Source organism: Pan paniscus, chromosome 23, assembly GCF_029289425.2.
Source record: "Pan paniscus chromosome 23, NHGRI_mPanPan1-v2.0_pri, whole genome shotgun sequence".
NCBI classification, from domain to species: Eukaryota; Metazoa; Chordata; class Mammalia; order Primates; family Hominidae; genus Pan; species Pan paniscus.
Window position 1 is genome coordinate 31,548,013 of NC_085927.1, and position 14,779 is coordinate 31,562,791.

Below are 14,779 nucleotides of genomic sequence, written 5' to 3' on the forward strand. Positions count from 1 at the left end.
TAGGTTCACGAAAGGATTTCCAGGGAAGAGGCATCAAAATGAAACAATGGAGCTAAGGAGGAATGAGCCCCTAGAAGAGAGGATAAACATTCCAGGCAAATGGAATGTGTGAGAAGGCCCTGAGATGAGCTGGAGCATGGCAGGCTTGGAGAACTGAAGTCAGCCCTGTTTGAACTGACTTATTAATGAAGGAATGGAGAGAAGTCTGGATACAGAGGAAAGCAGGCCAGATCTTCTATGGCCTTGTAAGTCACGTTAAGGAGCTGTCATTCAAATTATCCTTCCTGATCATGTAGTTGTAATGTATGCATTAGATTAACAAATATATCTTAAAATATAGACAACATGGAATTAGCAAATTACAGCTACTTCACTTGGTAATGAGGCCAGCTTTCCATAGAATACCAGGTAAAGTGACATCTCAGTTTTATACATGATGTGGCATGAAGAAATGCTCTACTTTAAGTGGTTGGTTGTGGCTTTTTCGGGAGCCCCCTTAGAGAGGATCTTGGAGGTATCTGGATAAAAATCTGGCTTGTAGCGTTATTGCTAATTTAGCCTCATTCAGCAACAGTTTTGAGGATGTATATCCCACATGCCACACTAGAGAAAAGGAGAGGGAATGGGAGATACAATTTTGCTTCCTGAGAGAACCTTTCCGTCATCTTACTTCAGGTATTGGCAGCAACATCTAAACCACTGTGATTTCACATGGACAAGACAGAAACACAGTGGTTATGAGTGCGGTTTTTTCATGGGGTCAAGCTGCTTGGGCTTGAAACTTTACTCCCAACGAAGTTATTTGAGTAAGTTACCTAATTTATTTGACCCCCCCCCCGCCCTTTTTTTTTCTGAGACAGAGTTTCGCTCTTATTGCCCAGGCTGGAGTGCAATGGCACGATCTCAGCTCACCACAACCTCTGCCTCCCGGGTTCAAGCAGTGCTCCCGCCTCAGCCTCCCAAGTAGCTGACATTACAGGCACACACCACCACGCCCAGCTAATTTTTGTATTTTTAGTAGAGATGGGGTTTCACCATGTTGGTCAGGCTGGTCTCAAACTCCTGACCTCGTGATCCGCCTGCCTCGGCCTCCCAAAGTGCTAGGATTACAGGCATGAGCCACCATGCCTGGCCTATTTGACCCTTAATTTCCTCATTTATAAAATGGGAACAGGAGTCTCTTGATCATGAAGTCGTTAAGAGGAGTTAGTAAGATATTTCACAGCTAGCCCTACCCTAATGCCTGGCACATAGTAAGATCTCAATATATCCTATTCATTATGATTATTAGTATTTTGCATCTTTTAATCTTTCACTTTTTTTTTTTTGAGACAGAGTCTTTGTTGCCCAGGTTGGAGTGCAGTGGAACAATCTTGGCTCACTGCAACATTCACCTCCCAGGTTCAAGCGATTCTCCTGCCTCAGCCTCCTGAGTAGCTGGGATTACAGGCGTGCGCCACCACACCCGGCTAATTTTTATATTTTTAGTAGAGTTGGGGGTTTCACCATGTTGGCCAGGCTAGTCTGGAACTCCTGACCTCAAGTGATCTGCCCGCCTTGGCCTCCCAAAGTGCTGGGATTACAGGTGTGAGCCACCACGCCCAGCCAATCTTTCACATTTTTAAAAGCCTATGATCACTAGAATTTTACAGCTTTGCTAAAGTGAGTATTATAGGATCAGAAAGCTGTACTTGGTAAACTTTCCTGGCATTAATTTAAATTCTCTAACTTATTTCTTTAAGGTATTCTTTTTTAAAGCTTCTTTTAATGGAGACACAAAAGTAGGAAAAAAATATTACAGCAGATCCCATGTACTCATAATTCAGCTTGAATAATTATTCTTTGCTGATTCCTTTGTATCCACACCCACACCCTCCTTCCTCCATATAGCTCCATTTGCAAATATTTCAGCAGATGGAGTATAAAATATACCATCTTATCATGTGTAAAAAAATTTAATACTTCTGGCCAGGCACGGTGGCTCACGCCTGTAATCCCAGCACTTTGGGAGGCTGAGGTGGGTGGATCACCTGAGGTCAGGAGTTCAAGACCAGCCTGGCCAACATGGTGAAACCCTGTCTCTACTAAAAATACAAAAATTAGCCGGGCATGGTGGCATACCCCTGTAATCCTAGCTACTCGGGAGGCTGAGGCAGGAGAATTGCTTGAGCCCAGGAGGCAGAGGTTGCAGTGAGCCGAGATCATGCTACTGCACTCCAGCCTGGCCGACAGAGCAAGACTCTTTCTCAAAAAAAAAAAAAAAAATTAATACTTCTGTAATATCATTAAATATCCATGCTCAAACTTTGAATCATCTCATAAATTGTCTGTTTAGATCAGGATCAAAACAAGGAACACATTGTGATTGGAGTTATCTTTACAATTTTTGAATTGATTTTGTCATTTTAATATGTATAGATTCAGTATTTTTTTTTTTTTTTTTTTTTTGAGACAGAGTCTCGCTCTGTCACCCAGGCTGGAGTGCAGTGGCACAAACTCGGCTCACTGCAACCTCCGCCTCCTGGGTTCAAATTATTCTCCTGCTTCAGCCTCCTGAGTAGCTGCGATTACAGGCGCGTGCCACCACACTCAGCTAATTTTTGTATTTTTAGTAGAGACGGGGTTTCACCATGTTGGTCAGGCTGGTCTCGAACTTCTGACTTCATGATCTTTCTGCCTCAGTCTCCCAAAGTGCTGGGGTTACAGGCGTGAGCCGCCGCACCCGGCTAGATTCAGTCCTAACCTGGCTGCAGATACCATCTCTTCCCCTTCTTCTTCATTTTCCTTTACACGACTTGTTAATACCTGTCATATTTGTGTGCCTGGTGTATTGTCTCTCTACCTGCCCATCATAACAAAAGCTTCATAACAGCTTTATAAGAAAACTGTGGAGGGGGCAAAAATCAGAATGTGCTTAATCAATGTTCTCTTCTAACATAAGTGATTTTTCTCTTGGAACTTTTTCTTCTTGAGATAGTGTGGGAGAGAGGTGTTACATTTATTTTTAATGATGATTGTTCTTTCCTAAGCCGAAGGGATTTATTCAAAGTGATAGGCATAGCAAGTCTTATGATGAGATTTTTTTTCAATGATACCAATCAAAATTCTAGCCTCCAAAATCAACTCTGACAGGATTAGAAAAGGAAAACGGAGACAAACATGTCTGTGGGGTGAGGGGGGCTGTTTGGAACTAGGATGTGTGGCATGGAGGTTTTGGCTTGGAGCAGGAAGTAGACTAGTGTGAAAGACACAATACATTAGACAATTAAGGAGAAGATATTATTCAGCTTATTGCAGTAGAGAGAGCACCCCAGATCCAATGGCTAAAGTGTCTCAGCACAGTGGTTCTACCTTAGACTTTTATAGCGAGGGGTAAACAAGTTGCAGAAGGTGTTGTTTTGTAAGTAGGGGACGTCTTGGTTATCTGAACGTCAAATGTTTTCTCTGTGGTCAGTTTCAGTGGGATAGACTCTTCTAATCTGCTAATCAATCAAAGAATAGGAGGTTGGAGCATCTGGGTCTAACCTTGTGAGCAGGCTCAGGCAAAAGGGACTGTTTGGCTTTGCCAAAGGAGTCATCTTTGACTCATGGAAGTTGTGAGAAAGTAGATAATGAGTCTTATGTAAGTCATATGGGGAAGAGTAGTTCTTTGAGGTAAACTCTTTCCAGAAACACAAGGATTTTTTGAGGGGGGCAGGGAGTGGTCTAGAAAACAAAAGGATGGGGGTACTTCCTAGCCATCACTGTGTCCTGAGAGCACAGGGCTCAGGTAAAGTTCAACCTTGTCATGAGGTTGCCTATTGGAGGACAGAATAGGTTGGGGGGACTGCTAGAGTTTCACTGCCTTGGGACAAAAAGTGCCCCCAGAACTCAGCGTTCTGAATCAGGTGTATTCAGGTATGAAACCTGGGATGCAGTTTAAGGCCTGGCTTGTGGTGAGCTGAGAAAAAGTGGAGAATGGCCTCAAGGGAGTTGCTTTCTCATCCTTTTACCTCCAAAGCACAGAACTGAGCAGTTACAGTCTGATAGTCTCCCCCAAGACTGCTTCTCTTAAGAGGCAGAAGTTGAAGACTGGTCCTGAGTATTTAGTAGGGTGGGCAATGACTGTTTTTTCTGGTGCCCTCCACCCAAGGGTTCATCCACTCTGTATCCCCTCAGCCAGTTGGAGATGACAGGGTTTGGTATCTGGTCTTTATCCATTTCTTTGCCGTATATAAGAGCCTGCTGTAGAGGGAAATAAGCTCAGCCATTTCAAATGCAAAAGAGCATACAGGATTAAAGATGCCACCAGAAGCAAATACGTTAGAAAAGAGGAACACAGAACTTAAAATTAGCCTAAATAAGCATATTAACAGGGGTAAAGGGTGCTTTAAAATAAAATGAGAAAATAAGAGAATTAAGCAGAAATATGCATACAGAATAGCTGAATCAATTAAAAAAACCACTGCTATGGGGAAAATGGATAGAACAAGGAACAAATGAGTGCATTTGAAGAAGATGTTGAGTAAACAAGCTGGAAACCAGGGTGACAAACTGTCCCAGTCTGCCTGAGACTGCGGGGTTTTGAAGACATGGGACTGTCAGTGCCAAAACCAGGAGAGACCCGGGCAAACCAGGACAGCTGGTCACTTTTGAATAGACATAAAGAATATAAAAGCAAAACTAAGAGCAATGGAGGAAAAGAAGTGCAAACATCCAGATAATTGTGATCCCAGAAGGACAGGGAAATGAAACAGAGAAGAAATACTTGAAGAAATCATGGAGATACCTTTCGTAGATTAAAAAGAAAAAGCGAGGCTTCTGGTTTCTGGTCTGAAATATAAGAAGCTTGGAAGTCATCACTCCATCCTAACAAGTAGTAAGCTGAACAAACTGAAAAATCAGTTCTTCTTAGATCCGCAAGAGAAGTGAGGCCACAGGGCAAACTGTTTCCCCCCAAATTGAAGATACAGATGGGCAGATACAGAGAATTACAATTTACCAGAGCAGAAACCCATGAGCAGGAACCTCCACAGGAATCAGTGCTGGGTAGAGAAAACTGAATTGTAATCGATGAATTACTGGAGGCTCAGTGTAGATATATCTGAGAGATAACTCCAGGGGGACCCAGCTATTGGGTGGGCCTCACTTTTCTGAGTTTTACTTCCTGAAGCTCTACCAGTTCTCACAGTAAATATCAGAGAGAAATCTCAGGCTTTGGTAGAGAGAGGAAAAATGATTTTGAAACATTCCAGATAATTCTGTTTTTTTTTCTTTTTTTTTTTGAGACGGCGTCTTGCTCGGTTGCCCAGGCTGGAGTGCAGTGGCACGATCTGGGCTCACTACAAGCCCCGCCTCCCGAGTTCACACCATTCTCCTGCCTCAGCCTCCTGAGCAGCTGGGACTACAGGCGCCCGCCACCATGCCTGGCTATTTTTTTTATTTTTTTTATTTTTAGTAGAGACAGGGTTTCACCGTGTTAGCCAGGATGGTCTCGATCTCCTGACCTCGTGATCTGCCTGCCTTGGCCTCCCAGAGTGTTGGGATTACAGGCGTGAGCCACCGCGCCCAGCCAATTCTGTTCTTTTTAAATTATTTTATTATTATTATTATTATTATTTTGTAGAGACAGGGTTTTGCCATGTTTCCCGGGCTGGTCTTGAATTCCTGATCTCAAGCAGTCCTCCTGCCTCAGCCTCCCAGAGTGTTAGGATTACAGGCATGAGCCATTGCACCTGGCCAGTTCTGTTCTTTTTTTTTTATTATTTTTATTATTTTTTAAAATTATTATTATTATACTTTAAGTTTTAGGGTACATGTGCAAGAGAGACTACAGTAAGTCCTCAGTGTCATCACTAGGTTCTTGGAAACTGCAACTCTAAGCAAAATGACATACATATGGCCTTGAATAATGTCCATTTGTTCAATGTCATTTCCTTACAATGGTGATGAGGAAAAAAAAGTTGGTTTTGCTTTAAGTCATAGTCAATAGTTTCCAAGAACCTATTGATGTTAAGTGAGGACTTACTGTATTTAACCAGAACCTAACCTGTTAGGGTTTTATCAGAGCCTAATGACCTGGAAGAAGAGAAAACCTCAGCTCCAGCCAGCTGTAGCCATCCTTTCCCACCTAACTGGGGAGAAGAACTGGGAAGCACCTGTGAAGTTCACAGTCCAGAGGCACAAGCTCACTAAAAGATCAAGACCTAGTCATGAAAATACTGACGACTTTCCTCCCCTCACACCTTACCATATTACTAAAAGCCTATTTATTACAGTTCTTTTTATCCTATACGTCATGTTGGGCTATCAAGAAAAAATTACAGGCTGGATGAGGTGGTTCACACCTGTAAATCCCAGCACTTGGGAGGCTGAGGCGGGTGGATCACTGAGGCCAGGGGTTCAAGATCAGCCTGGCTAACATGGCAAAACCCGTCTCTACTAAAAATACAAAAAATTAGCCAGGCATGGTGGCACACGCCTGTAATCCCAGCTACTCGGGAGGCTGAGGTAGGAGAATAGCTTGAACTCAGGAGGCAGAGGTTGCAGTGAACTGAGATTGTGCCACTGCATTCCAGCCTGGGTAATAGAGTGAGACTGTGTCTCAAAAAAAACCAAACCAAAACAAACAAAACCCCCCGAAATATATAAGAACTCATACAACTCAACAGCAAAAACAGAACAAGTAAGAAATGGATAGGCCTGGTGCAGTGGCTCACGCCTGTAATCCCAGCACATTGGGAGGCCAAGGCAGGTGGATCACAAAGTCAGGAGTTCGAGACCAGCCTGGGCCAACATGGTGAAACCCCGTCCCTACTAAAAATACAAAAATTAGCTGGGCATGGTGGCGGGTGCTTGTAGTTCCAGCTACTCGGGAGGCTGAGGCAGGAGAATTGCTTGAACCTGGGAGGCGGAGGTTGTAGTGAGCTGAGATCGCACCGTTGCACTGCAGCCTGGGCAACAAGAGCAAAACTCCATCTCAAAAAAAAAAAAAAAGTATAAAGGACCTAAATAGACATTTTTCAAAAGAAGATACATAAATAGTCCACAGATACATGAAAATATGCTCAACATCATTAATCATCAGAGAAATACAAATTAAAGCCACAGTGAAATGTCACCTCATACCTGTTAGGATGGCTATTATAAAAAAGTCAAAAGATAACAAGTGTTGGTGAGAACATGGAGAAAAGGGAACCCTTGTACATTATTACTGGGAATATAAATTCATATAGCTTTTATGAAAAAACAGTATGAAGATTCCTCAAAAAATTAAAAGTAGAACTACCATATGATCCAGCAATCATATTTTTGGGTACATGTCCACAGGAATAAAATCACAGTCAAGAAGAGGTATCTTCACTCCCATGTTCACTGCAGTGTAATTTATTGCAGTATTGTTTACAATAGCCAAGAAACGGAAACAACCTAAGTGTTCATTGACAGACGAATGGATAAAGAACATGTGGTATATATACACAATGGAATATTATTCAGCCCTAAAGAAGAGGAGAAAAATTTGGACCCAAAGACAGAGGGATGACAAGCATGTGACGATGGAGGCAAAGGTTGGAGTTACATTGCCACAAGCCAAGGAATGTCTGCAGAGACCCAAAGGGTGTAATAGGCAAGGAAAGATCCTTTGCTAGAGATTTCGAAGGATGTATGGTTCTTTAACACCTAATTTCACATTTCTAGCCTCTAGGACTCTGAGAACAAATTTTGGTTTTAAGCCACTCAGTTGGGTACTTCTCTATGGCATCACTAGGACATGAATACACTACCCAAAGTGACTTACAGATTCAATGCAATCCCTATCAAAATCCCCATAGTGTGGCTGGGTGTGGTGGCTCATGCCGATAATCCCAGTATTTTGGGAGGCTGAGGCAGGCGATCACCTTAGGTCAGGAGTTTGAGACCAGTCTGGCTAACATGGCAAAACCTTGTCTCTACCAAAAATACAAAAATTAGCTGGGAGTGGTGGCGCGCACCTGTAATCCCAGCTACTTGGGAGGCTGAGGCAGGAGAATCGCTTGAACCCAGGAGACAGAGACTACAGTGAGCCAAGATTGCGCCATGGCACTCCAGCCTGGGCAACACAGCGAGACTTCATCTTAAAAAAAAAAAATCTCTACAGTGTTAGGAAAAAGATGGAAAAACTCATCCTAAAATTGATATGTAATTTCAAGGGATCCTAAATGGCTGAAACAATCTTGAAAAAGAACAAAAGTTGGGAGAACCCAATTTCCCAATTTCAAAACTTACTGCAGACTGCGTGCAGTGGCCCATGCCTATAATCCCAGCACTTTGGGAAGTCGAGGTGGGAGGACTGCTTGAATCCAGGCATTTGAGACAGCCTATGTAATAAAACGAGACCGTCTTTACCAACCTCCCCCCACCACCAAAACAAAAAACAATCGGGAGGCTGAGGCAGGAGGATCACTTGAGCTCAGGAGGAGGAGGCTGCAGTGAGTCATAGTCATGCCACTGCACGCCAGCCTGGGTGACAGAGCAAGACCCTGTTCCCCCAAAATTAAAAAACTTACTATGAAGCTGCAGTAATCATAAAAGTGCAGTACTCGTTAAGGTAGACACATAGACCAATGGAATAGAATGGAGAGCCCAGAAATAAACTCTCGCATCTATGATCATTTGATTTTCAACAAGGGTGCCAAGCCTATTCAATGGGGGAAAGAACAGTCTTGTCAACAAAGAAACTGTTGGGAAAACAGGATATACACATATAAAAAAATGAAGCTGGACTCTTTCTACTGTATACAAAAATTAACTAAAAATGGATTGAAGACCTAAATATAAAGGTTAAAAGTACAAAACTTTTAGAAGAAAACATAGAGACAAATCTTCATGACTTTGAATTTGGCAATGGTTTTTTTTTTAACTTTTTAATTTTATTAAAAAAAAAATAGAGACCGTGTCTCGCTACGTTACCCAAGCTGGTCTTGAACTCCTGGGATCAAGCAATCCTCTGGTCTTGGCCTCCCAACGTGCTAGGATTACAGGCATGAACCACTGTGTCTGGTCTGGCAATGTTTTTTTTTAAACTGATACTCAAGGCACTGCAACACGAGAAGAGATAAATAAGTTGAATTTCATCAAAATTTAAAACTTTTATGCATCAGCAGACACTATCTAGAATGTGAAAAGGCAACCCACAGAATGGGAAAATGTCTGCAAATCATAAACCTGATAAGGGCTTAACATACAGAATATATAAAGAATTCCTATGACTCAACAACAAAAAGAGAAACACCCAATTATAATATGGGCAAAGGATCTGAATAGACATTTCTCCAAAGAAAATATACAAATGGTAAATTAACACATGAAAAGATGCTCAACATCATTAGTCATTAGGAAAATGTCAATTAAAGCCACGGAAGATAGCAATTCACACCTACCAGACTATAGTCAAAACAAAATGGAAATAAGAGGTATTGATGAGGATGTAGAGAAAGGATAACACTTGTACATTGCTGGTGGGATTGTTAAATGGTGCGGACCCTGTGGTAAACAGTTTGGTGATTTCTCAAAAGGTTAAACAGAATTACCATATAACCCAGCAATTCTGCTCCTAGGTATATGACAAAGAATTTGAAATAGGGACTCAGACAGATACTTGTATGCTGATGTTCACCACAGTACCCACCAGAGCCAAACGGTAGAAACAATCCAAGTTCCCATCAACAGATGAATGAATGAACAAAATATGGTACATACATACCTAGAAAGGAATGAGGTTCGGATACATCTGCAACATGGATGAGTGTTGAAAACATTATGCTAAGTGAAGTCAGCCACAAAAGGCCATTGTATTAGTTTCCCAGGGCTGCCGTAAAAAAGTACCACTAAGTGGTTGGCTTGGAACGATACAAATGTATTGTTTCACAGTTTTGGTGTCCAGAAGTCTGAGATGAAGGTTTCAGCAGGGCCAGGCACTCTCTGCAGGCATTAGGAAAGAAAGGATCTGGTCCAGGTCTCTGTCCTAGCTCCTGGTAGCTTTAGATGTTCCTTGCTTTCTACCTGTGACTTTTTCACAGTCAAACATTTCCCTCTGTGAGTGCATGTCTCTATGTCCAAATTTCCCCCAGTCATAATGGACTAGGGCCTACCCTAATGACCTCATCTTAATTTTTTTTTTTTTTTTGAGATGGAGTCTTGCACTGTCACCCGGGCTGGAGTGCAGTGGTGCGATCTTGGCTCGCTACAACCTCCGCCTCTCAGGTTCAAGAGAGTCTCCTGCCTCAGCCTCCCGAGTAGCTGGGATTACAGGTGCCCGCCACCATGCCCAGCACCCGCCACCATGCCCAAGCTAATTTTTTGTATTTTTAGTAGAGACGAGGTTTCACCATGTTGGCCAGGCTGGTCTCAAACTCCTGACCTTGTGATCCACCCACCTCAGCCTCCCAAAGTGCTGGGATTACAGGCATGAGCCACTGTGCCTGGCTGACCTCATCTTAATTTTATTACTTCTGTAAAGTCTCTATTTCCAGATAAGGTCACATCCTGAGGTATTGGGGATTAGGACTTCATTACATCTGCTTTGGAGATTTTCAACCCATAACAACCATTTACTGAGTGATTTCCCGCATACAAAATATTTAGAATAAGCAAATTTATAGAGACAGAAAGTAGATTAGAGGTTATTGGAAGTGGGAAGGTGGGAGAATGAGAAGTTGTTGCTTATGGGTACAGAGTGTCTGTTTGGGGTGGTGAAAATGTTTTGGCAATTGATAATGGTGATGGTTGCAGAACATTTTGAAAAGTAACAACATGAAATGGTACACTTAAAATGATTTAAATGACTACTTTTGTTTATATATATATTTTATCACAATGTAAAGGTTTATTAATTTCCATAGAAGAACAGAGAAAGTTATCAGAAACTACCATGCAGGAAGCACCAAGCCAAGATAGTTTTATAGGGGAATGCTACTAAACTTTATCCTGAACAAGGACATCTCATTCTAAATGAGATGTGTCGGAGGCATATCTCACAATGTCAGGGAAGGGACAAGGACACCCACGTTCATGTATTCTAATTAATACTGTACTGGAGAGCCTAGTCAGGGTGCTAAGGAATGAAAATTATATTAAAGACACAGGATTAGAAATGAATAAATACAATTGCTGTTATTGCAGATGATACGGAAAACACAAAAGTATCCATAAATTATTTAAGAATTAGAAGGAAGAATAGCAATAGAAGTTCTCAAGGAGTGCAGGATGGGTGAGGGGCGGCATGGGAATGAGACATGCATTTAGTATCAGTAACGTATGCAACAAAAATATTAAAACAATTCCACTTAATTAGCCTGTTTCCACCTTAATCACCTTTGTTCCATCCCAGTTGCTTCTTCTCCAGGTGACTCCACATGAAGGGCCAAGGGTTCCATGACTCTCCATTTGCAGCATCAAAAGTTTTGGCCCATCTTTCATCCTCCACTTCCCTGATTCCTTTTTTTTTTTTTGAGATGGAGTCTCGCTCTGTTGCTCAGGCTGGAGTGCAGTGGCATGATGTCTGCTCACTGCAAGCTCCGCCTCCTGGGTTCACGCCATTCTCCTGCCTCAGCCTCCCGAATAGCTGGGACTACAGGCGCCCACCACCACGCCTGGCTAATTTTTTTGTATGTTTTTAGTAGAGATGGGGTTTCACCGTGTTAGCCAGGATGGTGTCGATCTCCTGATCTCGTGATCCACCTGCCTCAGCCTCCCAAAGTGCTGGGATTACAGGGGTGAGCCACCGCACCCGGCCCTATTCCTTCTTGCTGTGCCTCTCATTTCTCTGCCTGAGAGGCCTCTCCTTATCTCTCTTGATGTCTGGCTGCTTCTCAACCCTCACCCGTCAGTCACTGGTAACGTTCACAGACAAGCCTTTGTTCTCTGACCCTCACTGCTCCCCACCACTCAAGTAGAGTAGCCCCCAACCCACAACCCCAGTAGCCCTCCGTACGGGTCTTCTGTTGTTCTCACAGCACTTCTCTGAAATCAGCTTTCTTAATGGTTTGCTGACTTGTTTAGTGTTCTCAATCCCTTCGGCTGGTCAGAGTCCAGAATGTAAACCAAAAAGGAACAGACGCAGATCTTAATCAATTTAGAGGGAAAAAGAAACACAAGTCATAGTAGAATCTGTATCCTGTGCTTTTTCCAAAGAGGGTTTTGAGGACTTCAATATTTAAAGGGGAAAGGGTAAGTTAGAAAGGAAGGAGAAAAGGAAAAAGCAGGAGAAAAATCAGAGTGGGGGGGTAGGCAATGAGGCAAATGGTAACATTCTTGTGACCACTCAGTAGGGACAGGCTCAGAGGAAGCAATTATAGATGAGTCTGGATGAGCTCAGTGAATCTACAGTTTACATATGAAAAGAAATGAGTGGGGGAAGTCAACCATGCATGCCTCTTCTGAATGGTGAATCTACATTTTACATAAGATTAAGTCAATATGTGAAGTTGCAGCTACCTCTGTGAACACAAGGAAGGCAGCTTTTGCACAACTCGGTTCCCAGGTGTAACTTTACCTTTGGCATAGTGAATTTGGGGTCCTGATATATATTTTTTTCTTTGACAAGGGATGCATTTTTGCATTCCTTTGAATGCAAAAAATTCTCCACCACTGGGACTTGTAGAGACTAAGAATTAGTAGTACTTCTTCTGGGCGTGGTGGCTCACACCTGTAGTCCCAGCACTTTAGGAGGGGAGGGCAGGCCGATCACCTGAGTTCGGGAGTTCGAGACCAACCTGGCCAACATGAAGAAAGCCCGTCTCTACTAAAAAAAAAAAAAAAAAAAACACACACACACACACACAAAATTAGCCAGGCATGGTGGTGCATGCCTGTAATCCCAAGTACTCAGAAGGCTGCGGCAGGAGAATCGCTTGAACCCGGGAGGTGGAGGTTGCAGTGAGCCGAGATCATGCCATTGCACTCCAGCCTGGGCAACAAGAGATAAACTCTTGTCTGAAAAAAAAAAATAGTGGTAGTTCAAGTCCATGCTGGAGTCTTGGGATGCAGATATTTTGATGACCGCACCATGACCTGGCCACTCTCCTCTTAGTTCTCCTCACTCTGCACAGATGAGGGCTGACCTGCCGTGGGGTGAGGACTCCACAGAGACCCTACCCATGCAGCAGCAACACCTGGGATATGCCCCCAAACTCCTGATCTTAGGAATAACAACTTCTCCTCAGGGATCTTAGAGATTCCCTGGCTCCAGGTCAGGCAGTTTGGCCTCCTCTGGGCTCCAGCCTGGGGATGAGGCTTGTTATCACTATTTAGTACAGGACAGCAGCTTTCAACAATGGTTGCATTGTGTTGGAGGCCCACAAGGAAATAAAATAAAAACCTGGGGGCTTCCTCTGACTTTTTCAGGCTCCTGAAGAAGAGGCCAATGAAATGTGAGGAGATGTGGCCTGTGGGTTTCTGGTGGGTGGTGGCCTGTGGGTTTCTGGTGGGTGGTGGCCTGTGGGTTTCTGGTGGGTGGTGGCCTGTGGGTTTCTGGTGGATGGTGGCCTGTGGGTTTCTGGTGGGTAGTGTTTTGTGTTTGAAGGGGCTGTTATCTAAAGGGGCTCTTTTTAAGTTGGGAGTACTACCAAAACTCAATAAATCCAATTAAGAATGCTTAGAATTATTCATTAGACACATATTTATATGCAACAGAATTCTAAATATTTTTGGGGTGTGATACTAGGCATTCCATACCTTGTAAAGGACAGCGAGTCTAGACGCATCTACTTGGCCCTGATTGAGTTTCAGAAGGAACTGAGAATGCTGCTGGAATAGCTGAAGGAATCGTCACTTACCTGCTTTTTTCGCCTATCTTTCAATTCCATGTAGTGACCAGGGAACAATTATGTAGATTGTCTATCATTAACTGTGTCGATTGGCTCCTTCCTGTCATCTCTGGCACAGGAACAGTGATCCCCTAACACAACTTTCCTCTTTAGTTTTCAGGAACTGAGTCTCTTAACTTGTGCCTAGATCTAGAGCCCCATCTCCTCCTGTTTCCAGCAGTCCTTGAACTCAGCTGTTTGAGGAGAATTAAGGGTGGCCATGAGGGTACAATGGAGTTAACTCCCACGGAGCGCTTGTGCTTGGGGAGGATCTGGACCACTGAAGCCTGACCACAAGAAGTGATATCTGCTACGATGTCTTTAGGGTTAATGAAAATGAGCTATAAGGGATGATGGTGGAATGTTCCAGGCATTGTTAACAGCATTTGTCAATAATATTTTTGAAAAGAATATCTGGTTGTTGATTCTATTTACTAAGAGAGCTTGCATTGGGCCTAAGTGTGGCAGATCTCAGTGGGGACAGGGTCAGGGGAAGCCACTCTAGGTGAGTCTGGGTGACCTAAAGGAAGGATGTGAATGGATCATTAAGAGGTCGCATATGCTTGACTGCAGAGGCCATGGTAGTCACTGAAGTGTCCTCCTCTGGCATCTGTGAGCTCTGTAGGTACAGAGTGGAGAGTGGATTAAAGGGTAAACTGAGGCAACATCTGAGACTGGGAGACTAGTTAGGCATCAAAGACAATATTTCACGGAGAGATGACAATATATTTTGTTAGATTTGTGACAGTGGAGAAGAAGGGAAGTTAGCAATCTACAATCCAGAAGGAAAGAGTAATTGGAGAGAATTAAAAATTAAGTGTGTGCCCCGTGGCAGGAAAAGGAAGGCATCTAAGATGACTCCTACGTGTCTGGTTGGAAGCATTAAATATTTATATATATAGTAAAGCAGAAACCAGTGAAGTCATGTGATATTTGTAATTTGTTTTAATATCATT

General features: G+C 43.0%; 1 protein-coding gene across 2 annotated transcripts in view; it reads right to left on the reverse strand.

Moving 5' to 3' along the window:
• LOC100986365 (PRAME family member 20) overlaps positions 1-14,779 on the reverse strand; it is a 48,482-nt gene that overhangs the window by 15,187 nt on the left and 18,516 nt on the right. For both annotated transcript variants that reach the window (XM_063603064.1, XM_063603063.1), the window contains 2 exons: positions 9,722-9,939; positions 8,929-9,056 (listed from right to left, as the gene is read on the reverse strand). The gene's annotated coding sequence lies outside the window, so the exon portion shown is untranslated. The remainder of the gene's footprint in view (positions 1-8,928; positions 9,057-9,721; positions 9,940-14,779) is intronic.